The sequence below is a fragment of the Eretmochelys imbricata genome, chromosome 5 (assembly GCF_965152235.1).
Source record: "Eretmochelys imbricata isolate rEreImb1 chromosome 5, rEreImb1.hap1, whole genome shotgun sequence".
NCBI lineage: Eukaryota > Metazoa > Chordata > Testudines > Cheloniidae > Eretmochelys > Eretmochelys imbricata.
Genome location: NC_135576.1, coordinates 51586187 through 51602350, shown reverse-complemented (window position 1 = coordinate 51602350; position 16164 = coordinate 51586187). Strand labels below are relative to the sequence as shown.

Genomic DNA, 16164 nt, shown 5'->3' with positions numbered 1-16164 from the left:
ATGTTTCAAGTACTTGAATTAGAAAGTATTCAATGATTTGAAGGTATATTTAGGAAGTTCACATTATCCATTCTAATTGTAACTAAGTTTGTTACGTTCAGTCTTTGATTGTACTGCTTTTGATGTCCCTCACAACTGAGTCCTGGTGCTTGATGCTTTCTCCTGTATAACTAGCACTTTGAATAGATTTTTTTTAATTAAATAAAAACAGCTGCTAAAGCCTCTTATGCTGTTACAAATGAAAGGACAGATTAAAACTTGTGTACTTTGTGAGAAGGACTGAATGTATGTTGAGAGAATGCTTCCAAATGTTTTGTTCTGCTTTTGTTTTCTTTTAAAGGCAAACCAAAACTTGTTATATTTCTAGAAAAGTGCACTGAAAAAGAAAGAAAAGAAGTACTTGTGGTACCTTATAGACTAACATTTATTTGAGCATAAGCTTCCATGAGCTACAGCTCACTTCATCAGATGCATTCAGTGGAAGATACGGTGGGGAGATTTATATACATAGAGAACATGAAACAGTGGGTGTTACCATACACACTGTAATCAGAGTGATCACTTAAGGTGAGCTATTACCAGCAGGAGAGCAAGGGAGAGAACCTTTTGTAGGGATAATCAAGGTGGGCCATTTCCAGCAGTTGACAAGAACATCTGAGGAATAGTGGGGGGGGGGAGGGGGGGAGAGGGAGGGGAGAGAAAATAAGCATGGGAGAAATAGTTTTACTTTGTGTAATGACCCATCCATTCCCAGTCTTTATTCAAGCCTAAGTTAATCGTATCCAGTTTGCAAATTAATTCCAATTCAGCAGTCTCTTGTTGGAGTCTGTTTCTGAAGATTTTTTGTTGAAGAATTGCAACTTTTAGCTCTGTAATTGAGTGACCAAAGAGATTGAAGTGTTCTCCGACTGGTTTTTGAATGTTATAATTCTTGACATCTGATTTGTGTCCATGTATTCTTTTACATAGAGACTGTCCAGTTTGACCAATGTACATGGCAGAGGGGCATTGCTGGCACATGATGGCATATACCACATTGGTAGATGTGCAGGTGAACAAGCCTCTGATAGTGTGGCTGATGTGATTAGGCCCTATGATGGTGTCCCCGAATAGATATGTGGGCACAGTTGGCAATGGGCTTTGTTGCAAGGATAGGTTCCTGGGTTAGTGGTTCTGTTGTATGGTGTGTGGTTGCTGGTGAGTATTTGCTTCAGGTTGGGGGGCTGTCTGTAAGCAAGGACTGGCCTGTCTCCCAAGATCTGAGAGAGTGATGGGTCATCCTTCAGGATAGGTTGTAGATCTTTCAACTAGGTCCTGTATTTTATACTAAAGATTAGACTTCAAACCCAAATTTGTTTTACTGGGGATATGCATTTCAGGCAGGTTCTTTGTATTGGGGCATATTATACTGTGGCTAGCATTTAAAATGCGACATCAAAGGAAATTTCATATTAAAACATTTTCAAGGGTTTAATTGCCCATAAACAGCACAGCAAACAAAATCTCAGTGGCTTTAGCCAATAAAGGGTAACCTAGGTAACATTTCTCTGCTAAATGTCTTTTCCTTTCACAGTTAACCTCTTGAAGAAGCAATTAGGCTTACATATTATAAATTGTAGCACTAAAAGTCACAATGAAAATTAAACCTATAGAGACTATTTCAAAAGTAATGCTAAGGGGAATAGTAATCCCATTTCAGGGGAGCTGGAAGGGAAAACAAGAGGAAACCTACAGAGACTACTTCTACTTTTCTGCAAAAGAATAGGGGGGAGAGAAAAAACCTTCAAAGATCTCTCCTCTTGTGCAAACTCCACTGCTCTCTCCTCCCTCACACAAATGTTTTCATCAAATTTTAAAGTAATTAGTTTATTGCACAGACTAGGAGTAAACTTCCCTCCGATCCACACATGGCAGTACAGTAGAACCTCAGAGTTATGAGCACCTTGGGACTGGAGGATGGTAACTCTGAACAAAATGTTATGGTTGTTCTTTCAAAAGTTTAAAACTGAACATTGACTTAATACAGCTTTTAAACTTTACTATGCAGAAGAAAAATGCTGTTCTCTATTTTTTTTTTTTTTAGTAGTTTACACTCAACAGTACTGTACCATATTTGCAGGGTGGTTTTTTTTGGTTTGTTTGGTCTCTGCTGCTTCCTGATTGTGTACTTCTGGTTCCAAATGAAGTATGTGGTGAACTCGTCAGTTCATAACTCTGGTGTTCATAACTCTGAGGTTCTATTGTACTTTCAGGACTGGCCTTACCACGTGGTGAACTGAGGCGCCCGCCTCAGGTGCCAGACTGTGGGGGGGGGCGCCACTAGGACCCAGAGAGTAGAAAATTGTGTCTGCTGCTGGTGCATATGTATTCTCTCTGTTCTAGATGTAGAGATGGTTGAGTGCTATGCTGGAGGAAGGAGGGCACAAGAGACGTAACAGGCAGGCAGAAAAGGTGAGGGAATAACAAAGCAGCAGGAGCTGCAGGGAGAGAGAGAGGAGGCAGAGCCTCTTACGTACCTTTCTAGCACCCCCAGGAGCCTGGACTGATTAATACCAGCTTCTCAGGGAGCTTCCTGCTGCTTCCCTGAACCCACTTGAGGGGAACAGGCAGTCAACTGAAGTAGTAGGAGCCAGTTAGGCCCTTAAGACGCCGATATCATCCCTCACTCAGGCCCTGCTACCAGCCTGCTTATTTGTCCCCTTCAGCTGAGTGAAGAGAGCCACGATAGCTGGCACAGAACAGCAGTCATGAGTGAAAGAACAAAATGCCCCTCTGAGGCAGCATTCAGGAAAAAGAAAGCTTTTCTATTTAAGCAGGAAGAAGCTCTCCTGAGATACATAGACACAAATGTTTACGGTGAGCCTTCCGGCCCCAGTGAGGATGTGAATGGTGAGGAGATGCCTGATCTTCCAGCTAGTCAGAGTGCAGGTGACCTGGCAGCTACTGCAGCATCCATATCTCCATCTCAAATGGATGTAACCATGCATATTCCTGAAGAAAAATGTAGATCAGAGAAGAGTGTGGTGGAGGCGCAAGAAACAGCTGCTGCTGAGTTTAGTTCCTTAAGTCTAGATGATCCAGGACTGTGGACTCACTTGACCAGTAGTCTCAGGGACTTCCTTGTACTGCATGGACCACAGCAAGTGAAAAGCTTCATGTTTCCCAAAGACAATGAAAATAGAAGTTTCCATCCAACACATTACTGGCATGAAATACCCAATGGTGACAAAGTGAAGAGGCCATGGCTTATGTACTCAAAAACCTAGAATGCTGCATACTGTTTTTGTTGCAAACTCTTCCAGTCTACTGTTCCAGCCACATTGGGTTCCACAGGAACAAAGGACTGGAAAAATCTGGCTAGAAATCTGGCATGCCATGAGAAGGCAGCAAATCACCAGAAAGCATTCCATAGGTGGAATGAGATGAGACTAAGGTTAAAGGCCACCATAGATGATCAGCATCAAGAGAAGATTGCATCAGAGTGTCTTTACTGGCAAAATGTTCTGACAAGGCTCACGGCCATTGTGAGAATGCTTGCTACCCAAAACCTAGCACTGTGTGGCACTTCAGATCAGCTGTATGGGCCAAACAATGGAAACTTCCTTAAAATTGTGGAGCTGATGGCTGAGTTCAATGCTATACTCCAGGAGCATCTAAGAGTCACCACCCAAGAAATGTACACACCCCACTACCTTAGAAAAAAAATTCAAAACATCTGGTGTCACCTTAAAGACGAACAGATTTGGGCATAAGCTTTTGTGGGTAAAAAAAAACACTTCTTCAGATGCATGAAGTGGTTTTTTACCCACGAAAGCTTATGCCCAAATAAATCTGTTCGTCTTTAAGGTGACACCGGACTCCTTGTTGTTTTTGTGGATACAGACTAACACTGTTACCCCCGATACTTGATCTAAGTCGTCTTAGACCACATCTGATGTTTCACTGTATTGTTATGTAGTCTACTTTGGTGTGCCCTAAGTTAGCAAAGAAAAAACTGAAACTCCATGTACTCAATTCTGCCTTTTGTTTTAAAAAGCAAATAAATGGAAAAGCTGGGTTTCTTTCTTTGAATATGTTCCATTTATACGTTACTGCTCTTCTTGCAAACTCCCATGCATTACCCAGAGTCTTAAAATTTAATATGCAGATTGACAAACAAGATTTTAGAGATCATTTTCTTGCAGACACACTAGTGATCTGATTTTCAGAAATGCTGAATATTCCACAGCTCCATTAAAGTAACTGGGAGCCGTGAGATGATCAGCACCTTTGAAATCAGGCCATAAAGCCACATACTAAAGTCACATCACAACTTAGATACAAAGTCTAAATCTGATGTATACAAGTCATGTGCAAAAACTTACCAATGGTCTTTGATAACTAAGGGTATGTCTACACTGCAATTAAACATCCACAGCAGGCCTATGCCAGCTGACTCAGGCTCGTGGGACTTGGGCTAAGGGGCTCTTTAATTGCAATGTAGATGTTCAGGCTTGACTTGGAGCCTGGGCTCTAAGACCCTGTGAGAGTCCCAGAGCTTCAGCTGCAGCATGAGCCACAGTCTACACTGCAATTAAACAACCCCTTAGCCCAAGCCCAAGCCAGCTGGCCCTGGCCAGCTGCCAGTTTTTAATTGCATTGTACACATAAAAACATAAGAACGACCATACTGGGTCAGACCAAAGGTCCATCTAGCCCAGTATTCTGTCTTCTGACAGTGCCAGGTGCCCCAGAGGGAATGAACAGAACAGGTAATCAAGTGATTCATCCCCTGTTGCCCATTCCCTGCTTCTGGCAATTAAAAAGGCTAGGGACACTGTCCCTGCACATCCTGGCTAATAGCCATTGATGGACATACCCTAAGTAACTTTACCTAAATACTTGCAGTACAGAGATCTTTTAGGCTTTAGCACTTCGTGTTAAATGAAACAGATTTAAAAAACTTTAAGGGTGAAAAATGAAGCAGTTAAGGTTCAGGAAATGCCAAAGTTGAGGTGGCCAGAGTTCTGCAGCCATAAGGCCCTCCTCATGGTTATAGTGGAAGCCGTACTTCTGGCTGAGGCATCTGCCACATCCAGAGCTGCTGCAACAAAGATTTCGCAACCAGACAGCCTTCTGCAACAAACGTCTTGAAGCCCTCCCTGGAGATTTCTCGCAACTTGCCGGCAAACTTAGACATGGCTGTCCAGTTAACAAAATCGTACTTAGAGAGCAATGCCTTTCGGTTTGCTACGCATAACTGCAGGGAAGAAAAGGTATAAATCTTCCTCTCCATCAAGTCCATCTTCTTGGACTTGTTGTCCTTAGGGTTGGATTAATATCTTCCCTGCCATGCCCCATCATTTGCTGCAGTGAATGCAAAAGAGGCTGGATGGGAATAGAAGCCCTAAAACTCCTGCATAGATATGAAGTATTGCTTCTCCAAATGCTTCACCATGGGAGGCAATGAAACTGGAGTACTCCAGAGGGCCTTTCCCAGCTCCAAGAAGGCCTCATTAAGTGGGAGTGTAGCAGATGGTTGGAGAATATTCAGCAGCTTATGTGTATTTTCCTGCAGGAATTCTGCCTGGATGCCCATGGTAGCAGACATATGCCTCAAGAGATCCTGGTATGCCTTAAAGGCTTCAGCCATCAAGGGGGAGGAGGGCCCTGCCACAGTAGAGTCACTGGTGAGAACAAGAAGTTGGTTTGCTGTACCAACAACGGATCCTGCTCCTCGATTATAGGATCCTTAAGAATAGATGTGCTTGCTTAAAAGAAACAGTGCGGTAACTTATAACCACAGGCAATACACTGGCCATAACCTTAAGAGAGAATGCAAAGCATTGTTACTGGCATGTTTAGACAGTCTGGCTTGCTGCGGATATTGCAGTGTAAGGCAGGGAAACGTGCAGCCTTAAAACCTAGTCAGCAGGCAGTGAGGTGTGGGTCTTCACCCAAGAGAGGTGATGGCTGGGAGCTGGCAGCCCAAAGTGGGTGTCCTTGGTAGATCATGGAGGGAGAATACAGGTGCAGTTACCCTGAAACAGAGTGGGCTCTACAATCTAGCAGACAAAGGTATAATAAGGCCAATGAAGCTAGACAAATTTAGACAGAAAATAAAGCATAAAATTTAACAGTGAAGGTAATTAACCATTGGAAAAATTTACCTAGGGTCTTGGTGGATGCTCCATCTGTGGCAATTTTTAAATCAAGACTAGATGTTTTTCTCAAAGATACGATCTAGTTCAAGCAGGAATTATTTTGGGGAAATTCTATGGCCTGTGCTATGCATGAGGTCAAACTAGAGGATCACAGTTGTCCCTTCTGGCTTTGGAATCTGTGACTCTAGATAGAAGTTTTTACTTCTATTCATCTAAATATACTTCTAAAAGTATAATTATGAATAGTTTGCCTCAGCACACATTTAAAACAACATTTGACAAGTTAAAGATTTAAGTTTTTATCTGTTATATAATCTTACAGCAGTAATTGGCCCTTAGCACGTTTCCATAGGAGACTGTTAGAGAGCAACCACTAATTGCCACTTGTAACAAATCTGAGTTGCTAAGAATTTCTCCTTCTCCTTCATTTCTTTGATTATAATATCAGGGTACTCTAAGATGGCTGGCTGAAGTATTCCAGAGCTGGAAAAGAGACCCATTTCTATTAGCTAAGAGAGAAAGACAGTATAAAGATGAAGAACTTAATTTAGGGAACATGGACTACCATGTCTAATCTATAATAGAATCATTCCTCTTCAGTAATTGTCAAATACGTGTATTCTGATCATAATGTGTTCAATCATTCAAACTCTGTGAGGCTTGGAAGTAGGGATTATTAATTCTTAGCCCTGAGCTTGGGGCTACACCAGTTTAAGAATGAGACATTTAAACATCCATTACACCAGCCTTTTTGTTTATATGTTTAGCACATAATTGCTGATAGGTACAGCATTAGAGTTGTTCTGATGAGTGGCTGTCAAAAAGCAGGAAAAATCAAGAGTATTCCATGTCTTTCTGTCTTTTAATTTTACTATCATAGGTCCTCAGGCTATGTGAAATCCTTTTGGTATGAGAATCATATTGTTGAAACTTTCATGTTTAACCTCTCATGTCAGAAACAATTTCAAGTATGCATTTGACTCTTTTGCCAAAAGCCTCCATGGCAAATACAAACTACTAGCAAATCAAGTCAAAAGGTTCACACAAACCAGCTGATGAACAGTAGTATTAATTCATAAATTGTCACTATAGCTCTATTTACTTTTTGCAAAATGTTTCAAAATTATAAGGCAATAGACTTTAAATGACTATTCTGAAAAACTATTGTTTTAAATCTCTGTAGTTAGAAACTTACTCTGTAAGGAATATAATGCAAAGGCTAAGCAGTCTGGGTCATTCTGAAACCAATCTGGTTGTAAACTAAGAGCTAAAGAAAGCTTAGGCATTGCAATATCTAACTCCAGGGACAGATGTAGCCTCCCAATTCAATGGGTGTATTTGAGTAAACTGCCAATGGAGGGGCAGCTGTGCCAAACCTGAGGGGTGCTATGACCCCATGCTCCAGGTTGCAATGCCAGGAGTGAGGAGCCAGGCCCAGCCCCGTGGGACAGGAGTTACTGCTGTGGAGTGACTTCTGTGGGCATAATTGAACCCAGGCTAAAGCCGCCCTTTCCTAACACGTAGGCACTTTGCTGCCTACTGGAATTCACTGCCCTGAGTTAGGTACCCAGGCTCCCCATGCATTGTATGGGGAGAGTTTGACACCCAATAAAGAGATTCACAGAAGCCAGTATGCTGTGTGGGGAGTCACTGAAGCTAGCTAGGAATGAAATGCAGAAAGGGGCAGGACCTAGGGCCCAGATCCACTAAGGAAGTTGGCTACCTAATTCCTATTGATCGTGGCCTTAGGCACCTGACAGACAGGCTGGAGGGAGGGGCATATCTCTATTTGGGATTCTGTCCTGGAGTTGGGCATCTAAGCCAGATCAGCCCTTACTCACGAAAAAACAGAGACTCCTATCCCGCTATAGCCAATAGCCCAGTGGTTAGGGAACTTCCATGTTCTAAAACCCTTGATCTGCCTGATTTGTAGCAGGGACTTGAAGACAGGTCACCCACATTGCAGGTAGGTTCCCTAACCACTGGGCTATAGGTTATTCTGTGCTAGGGCTCTCAATCTCTCCTGTTGAAGCTGTTCCACTTTGTATAAATATTTATTGGAGCGTGGATTTGAACTTACTGCTCCCACATCCCAGGTGAGTGCCTGAACCACCACATTGCAGAATCAATTTCCCACATTTCCTCCCCCATGAATATTTAAGTATTTATGTAATGTGGGAGAGCTTCAACAGGAGAGACTGAAAGACACCCACCCCAGAATACCCAACAGACTGGTGGTCAGGACACTCATATGGAAAACCCATGCATAAGTCCACGTTCCAAACCAGGCAGAGCAGGGACTTGAACACAGGTTTCTCACATGAGTATCCTACCCCTGGCCTATTAGGCCATACACACACCAGCCAGTCTCTGAAATGCCCAACCTGCTTGCAACTGCTGTCTTTTGAGACAATTAAATGTGCTCAGAGCACCTGTGCTGGTTCAGAGCCAGCAGGGAGTGCCTATTTTGAGAATCCAACCTAAGCTCAGGCATGAGTGATGTCTCTGAGCAGCTCATTCATGCTGGGCACCATCAAGATTTAGGTGACTTTGCACATGCCCTCCCTCAGAAACTTGGGCAATTATGGGCATTCAGATGCCTACAGAGTGAGGCAAAAGTTGAACAGGGCATGTCACTGGCTCCTAAAGAGGCAGTTAGGTGCTCAAGTTCCTCTGTGAATCTAGCCCTAAAACTAAATCCACAAGTATAAAAATCAGATCTGTCAATGAAACATTTTTGAGTTTAATGCACTGAAAAAAAAAGTGCAAAGACTATTTTAAGATGTTTACAATGTAAGCCCTAATTGTAATGCTTAACTATATTGAGAATTATGGCTATCCATGAAGTTACTGGGTTAAAACAAGAGCCACCACTCTTGAAAAAATTTCTTTAGGATCCAAATCATTATAATACAGCAGGCCATATTTGAAAACATGGCCCTTAAAAATCTTAAAAAGAGGGTTGTTACAACGTGAGAGCCTGAAAGAGATTTTTCTTTTCTGTTTGAGATTATTTTTATCATGAGGCATATATCATAGAAAGAACCATGTACTGAGGAAATAGTGTATTATTAAGTTACTAAACAATGAGAAAATGTGCTAACAGCTGTAAAATGCTTCTGAAGCTTATTAAAAATATATAATACACCTCAGGGAGTAAGAAAACAATGAAGATACTAAAACTCATTTTTGTACTAAAGGTCAACTAATATAAATTGTATTTTTATTTTTAACATATTGGTAATAAAATGTTGGCTCAGAGAAAGTAAATAATATTACTCACTTCCTTAATATGGTGACAAAGTTCCTCCTCTGCCTTGGTGGGTCCTGTGCTTTTGGGCGGATTTGCTCAACTCAGAGGTTCATGACAGCCCTCGGTTTGGCCTCTTCTACTAGAGGCTCAAACCTGCCGTTCATTCAGCCAACCTCATCACTGGCCAGCATTGGGGAAATGGAGAACAATTCCTGCAGTCTTTGTTGTCCCACCTAGTGGGTCAGGGACAGGCCAGATCCCTTTCCAAATTAGACCTTCCCTTCTGATGTTGCTCAGAGACCAGATCAACTCCTCCTGAGTCTGATCAGGGAGTTGGGGGAAACCCAGACCCACCCTTTATACCGGGTTCCAGCCCAAGGCCCTGTGGATAGCAGCTGTCTACATCTCCTGTATCAGCTGCATGACAGCTCCAGCTACAACTCCCTGGGCTACTTCCCGATGGCCTCCCCCCCCAGCACCTTCTTAATCCTTGCACCAGGATCTTCCTCCTGAAGCCTGAACATACTTGTACTCCCCAGTCCTCCTGCAGCATACCTTCTCGCACCTTGCAAGCCTCCACGAACTGATGGGAGGTCCTTTTTCAACCAGGTGTCCTGATTAGTCTGCCTGCAATAATTGATTCTAGTATGTTCTTAATTGGCTTCAGATGTCTTAATTAGCTTGCCTGTCTTAATTGGTTCTAGCAGGTTCTTGATTATTCTAGTGCAGCCCCTGCTCTGGTCACTCAGGGAACAGAAAGTTATTCATCCAGTGACCAGTATATTTGCCTTCGACCAGACTCCTGTACCCCACTGGTCTGGGTCTGTCACAATATACATAGAGGAACACATACCAGAATAAAAAATATCTGAGTTTTAACCTACAGCATGTACTGGAGCAAATTTACCACTGGTCTAAGCAGATGGCAAAAGCACTTAAGACCAAATTTTCATATGTGATTACTTAAATTGCATACTAATTGTGGGGTACATACACATTCACTTCCAAACCCAAATTTGTTTACAGAAAATGAGATACAATGTTTAAATTTGTGTTTTTACATGTAATTATCTAGTTTCCAAGTTTGAATGATATTAAGGTGCAACCAACCACTTGTATTATAAATGTGACCCAGGGCTGTCCTCCTTTCCCACCAATATCTAAACTTCTGCTAACATTTTAAGGACCTGATCCAGCCAATTTAACTGGCATGGCTTTTAGCCCATGGGAATTTCCTGGAATCTGCAGCTACTGATGAAGAAAATATCTCCTCTCTGGTGGTAAAAGAATACTGAATCAGGAATTTATTCCATTATAACTTTTTTCAATAAAGACTCAGGCCAAATTTTTCAAACCTGGTGTCTTAAGTTAGTTTCTTAAATCCACATAAAGGCACAAAAATAAAAGTGTCCTGAATTTCAAAAGTGCTGAACACCTTGATTTTAGGTCCTGAAACTGCCCTAAAGATAAACGTATACTGACATAATTCTTTTACAGGTCCAATAAATAGCAGGAAGGAATTTTTGTGCTATGTGGGGAAAGAAAGGATTCAGCAATCCTGGCCATATTTGATTTAATTTGCTGAGAATTCCATGATCTTGAAATCTTTCACAAAGCTCTTCTATTTATTTCTTCACAAGACTGAAATTATCTGTAGTATTATGGAAATGAGTTTGGTTACTGAGATTACCCCGAAATCCATGCAAAATGGATTTGGCTTGAATTGTCTTAATTCAGACATTACATATTATTTTAATTCTTCATACTTCAACTGTAACATGGGCTGTATTTTCTTACTATGGCATCATTTAAAAAATATCTGACCCCTAATGTGTTTGGGAAATTGTTAGAAGATAAACTGAATTCTCTGTATATGTTCTTAAAGAGCCCTTTAACAAGTTCGCGTTTTGAAAGATTTTTACTTCCAAATTTTTGAGGAAAAATATTTTCTCAGACCAGCAAAATGGACCTTGACTCAGATATACAGAACTGGAGCCTCTATCCCTGTAGATGCAGAAGTCTCGTTGACATAAATTGATAATCTCTGTGTGTAGGGATTCTAGTATATCAGTCCTGAAAATGACTGTATGTATCTAAGAACAGAATTTTCCTCTTACATTTTGTTTTAGATAAGAGAATAATTGGAAATAATTGGTGAATAAGAATAAAGACTGTTTAAATACTGGAAACATTAAAACAATCACATCTGCAATTTATTACAACGTCTTGTCTACATTTTATTTACTACAGCAACTATTTTAAATATGTGTGAACTACACTATGTGAATAATCACAAGGGTGATAACATGTCAAACACTTGACACTTTCCTTGAATTTGTACTGCCAGCCAAATGTGTTTGCATATGCTCCTGTTAATTCTCTAAGTTCTAGGGGATCATCTAACATTTTTCTCCTGCTCATGTATCCCTGCATTTCAGTGGGTTTCCAGCTCCTCATTTTTAAACTAATCAGTTGTCATTGTCTAAGTTATTACTATCAAATGCATGTTCCTAAGCATGCTGTTAAGCCACACTGTCCTGTCATTCCTCGGCAATCTTACAGTATGAGAAATGTTAACAGATTCCTCCAAGTATACGGGGAATCTTCTTTTCTGTAACTATTTAAAATAATCGTTTAGTCGACTAAAATAAAGTACATCTGTCTACAAAACAAGGGGTAAGACAAAGTCTATGAGTACAGGCAGCTGAGAGGGACCAACTGGGAGGCTGCAAGAAATGTTTTTTGGGGAAAAAGCCCAATCTTTTCCCTTAGGGGAATGCACTTCCAACATTAGCTAAAGGAAGTATTTTGCCTAATTCTCCAGCATTTTTCACTAACAATGGAGTAAAGGTTAAAAAAAAGGAGAGGATAATTACTAAGAGACAAATATATCATTTGCAGACCATCTTTGAGTGGATGGTTGGCTGTCAAGCAAAGTAAAGAAATTGTCTGGCTGCACATCAGTCAGCAAAATCTCTGTATAAAAAAGTCCAGGTTTTCAGTAGCTTTTATTATCAGACCATAAAACAAGCAGCTCTATGGTAATATAAATAAACATGAATTATATAGGCAACATTTTATCTCAAGTCGGAAACAGAAAATCCTTCTCTTCTCCCTGCCTCACAAAGCTCATCGTGACTCACCTCTGCGTGAACCAAGTGCGAGGAAACCACTGAAGAGACCCAGAAAGCACTTACCTTTTTCCTTATATATACAGGTCATCTTCTGGGATAAGCCAAGTGCCTACATGAGGACAGCAATGGCAACTTGCTAGGACCTGCAACTGCTCTAAGCACAGGTGCCACTCATGGAGAGTATAGGTCCTTCCATGCAATGCTCCTTTAGGCTCCAAACAGCTTTCAGGCATATTTTCCTCAGTTGTAAAAGAACTGGGCCCCTAATTTCTGAAACTGACTTTGACATGTTGCATAATACCGTGATGTTTTTGAGTTCAAACTAGGATTCATATGTAGTTGGGCTACTGGTATGACAGCAGTATGTGTTCTTTGTTACAAAGGTGAACTTAAATTTTCTCTTCCAATTATAGTAATAATTTTTAATTCAAAGTTACTTCTTTAAAATAGCTGCACAGGGAGGGGTTCATTTCATTCAGATATCTAGAATTGCTAAGCAACAGTTTTGTTAAATTCACACAGCTCCTGATTCAGGAACAAAAAATAGAAGCCTATTCAAATTCATCACACAGTAGGTGAATGTCAAGGGGAAAGGAATAATGTTCATGGATGCTGAATTAGAAGACAGATTCAAACAAATTAATGTTTATCTCTATTTTCATTTCTCCCCTGATTTTCCAGTAGAATTATCCTTTGGCAAAAGCACCACATGCACATTTCCGGGGAGAAGAGATTGAGGGTGGGGTGTCAAAATACAGTTTATAATGGAAGGGAAGTTCTAACTTTAACCGTGGCATCATTACCAGGATTCTATAATATCATAAAACACACAGATTATGCACTGCAGTTGACTGGTCATTGGTACTGGAATCTTAACATTTGCATTCCCTGACTTTTTTAATTATAAATGTGCAATCCTCAACATCCCCATTCCACAAGCTCACCTGGCAGCAGAGCTAGGTGAATAATGTAACTGATCATTTGTCACATAATTTCTATACAATGTTAGATGTCAAATTATTCAATAAATATTTTTCACCCAGCTCCACGAGGAAGTTGTGAATCAAGATAGTGAACTCCAAAAGGTTCAGAGTTCAGGTCTGGATGCCTATCCACACCTGCTGAGTCTGCACAATTGGATTGGAAATCTCATGAAAACATGCTCCAGGAGATTACTAGCACTCACATTGTTGGTTTCTGGCTAGGACCAGTAATAAAAACAACAACAAAGAATACATAACACTTCTAAATATTTCAGAACCCCCAAAGGTATTTGGTCTGAGCTTGATTTTGAAAATGTGTGAAGGCTCAGGGGAGGACAACAGTTCTAATTGACTGAACTGGTCTGGCAATCCCTAGCAAGGAACTTACACGATGAACAAAATAAAGTTAAGGTTAAGACTGCCTTTCTACTCCTCACAAATGGTCTCCATGACACAGGGCTCAGTCGTGACACTTTACTAATGAGTAGCAATCCCTCTGGCTTCAATGAAAGTACTAGCATACGTATAGACAACACAGGATCTTTGTTTTTTCTTTTTTTGAGGCCAGGACTTACAAATGATACAGGTTTCACACAGGTCTTCTGCTAAGCCGAATGGACTATTAAGAGTTCAGGAGAAGCAGGTTTTGAGTGCAAACTTTCTGTCATTACTCTGACATAATAGCAATATTTATGTTTCAATGCCAGTATACTAAGGACTAACTGGAAAAAGGCCAATATTTTCTGGTTTCGGTTTGGCTATGAATATTTTTGCACAATACTAGAAAAATAAAACCCCACTTGCTTATATGAACAAAGATTCTCTTTGTCCCTGTAGACAAAGATTTTTATGTAAACATGGACATGATAAGAAACTCTAATTTATTCACTATAACACTTTCATGTATCATGTAGGCATCTGACCTCTGTAGACCACCCATACAGGGCCCCAACCATATAGCATAATCATTTCCTCACAAGATTCAGAAGAGTTTGCAAATCCTGTCTTTTCTCTAATAATGTAAAAGTAATGCCCACAATTTACACCAGCCAGCTTACTAACTTCCCCAATGACTGATGAAGGACCTGTGTGTGACACAACATGATGACGCAATGTCACACTGCCCCTGTTGCATTTGGTGGCAGGGAGATGTTTTATTTCCTGAAACTTCCCCAATGTCCCTTCAGTCTATACGGAAATTGTACTTTTCATCTGTCTACAGCAGAGATAGTTGAAAAAGAAAATATTACCCTATTGGCCTGCAGTGAGGTATGCTCAGAATTTGTGAAATACTACAAGAGATCAAAGGAAACATGGAATGTGATGCAATACAGGATCTACAACTGAGAAATCAATGACAGGTTTCAAAGTAGCAGCCGTGTTAGTCTGTATTCGCAAAAAGAAAAGGAGTACTTGTGGCACCTTAGAGACTAACAAATTTATTTGAGCTGTAGCTCACGAAAGCTTATGCTCAAATAAATTTGTTAGTCTCTAAGGTGCCACAAGTACTCCTTTTCTTTTTGAGAAATCAATGTAGTCTATTGGAAAACATGGATCTTCATTAGTCTGTATGTACATCTCTAGATGTACTTGAATTTTAACAGGTTGAATGCATCTGACAGCAATATATAAAGCTAAGGTGCCCCCTCTAGACACACTTACATATACACACGTTACTCTGTTCAGAGGATCTATTTTGGACCATTTGGCACAAGCTATGTCACTCAATTACTACAATTAGTGCTTTTGCCAGAACAAACAAAAGAAAACAAAAATATTATCAAATTAGGGAGATGACTAACGGTTTCATTGATCATAAAATAATAATGCCAGTCACAATCTGAAAGGGGCTGAATAACACTCACCAAAACCTTATGTTAAATTTTATTATGCTAATTATAAACATTTAATTGTATGGTCAGTCTTAATTAGTTTGTGCTTGATTTATCTGAATGGAAAGACCTAAATGCTACCCAGTGGAACAATATGTAAATCTAACTGAAATGTGAATCAGTACTTTTAGACGAATAAAAGTTTTCCAACAACTGTAATGTGAATCAAGCAGGACTAATTATAACAGCGGTGTCAAACACCCAGCTCAGAGGATGGATCTGACCCAACTGAAGTATTTACCCTGTGAGAGATTTCATTTCCACAGACATAAGCTTTCATTTTAAAAAAGTAAATTTCTAGGTTTTATTGCTGAAAAAAAAAATGTTCCAAAAAGAGCTAAGTGTGAACAAGGCAAAACTCATGTTAAGTTGTCTTGATGCATTTTCAGACTTCCTGAAACAGGAGCTCTCAGAGATGTGAACCTCCCCAACTCATCTCAATGGGACAGTGAATTTTAAACAATTAATACTGACACTTTAGGAGCCAGATGTTCAAATAATGCCCAATGGTATGACAACATTATGCAATTACCATAATTATGTGTACAGATTAGGAAATTGTATGTATAAATGACCAAATAAACAAAGGACAGAAACAGAGATGGTCCTAAAAGTGTTTGATTTTGATCTCACTGAGTGATTCTGATATAAAAACAACTCTACTAACTAAAAGGTTAGTTATTATACAAAGACACATATTCTGTTCTGTAAGGGCCATATTCTACCCTCATCCTTTATCAGTGGGAAATTTGCTATGGA

General features: G+C 40.3%; 1 protein-coding gene across 2 annotated transcripts in view; it reads right to left on the bottom strand.

Annotated features, from left to right (window-relative positions):
* Window positions 1-16164, bottom strand: part of RASGRF2 (Ras protein specific guanine nucleotide releasing factor 2) — a 205917-nt gene that overhangs the window by 60055 nt on the left and 129698 nt on the right. The window lies entirely within an intron of this gene.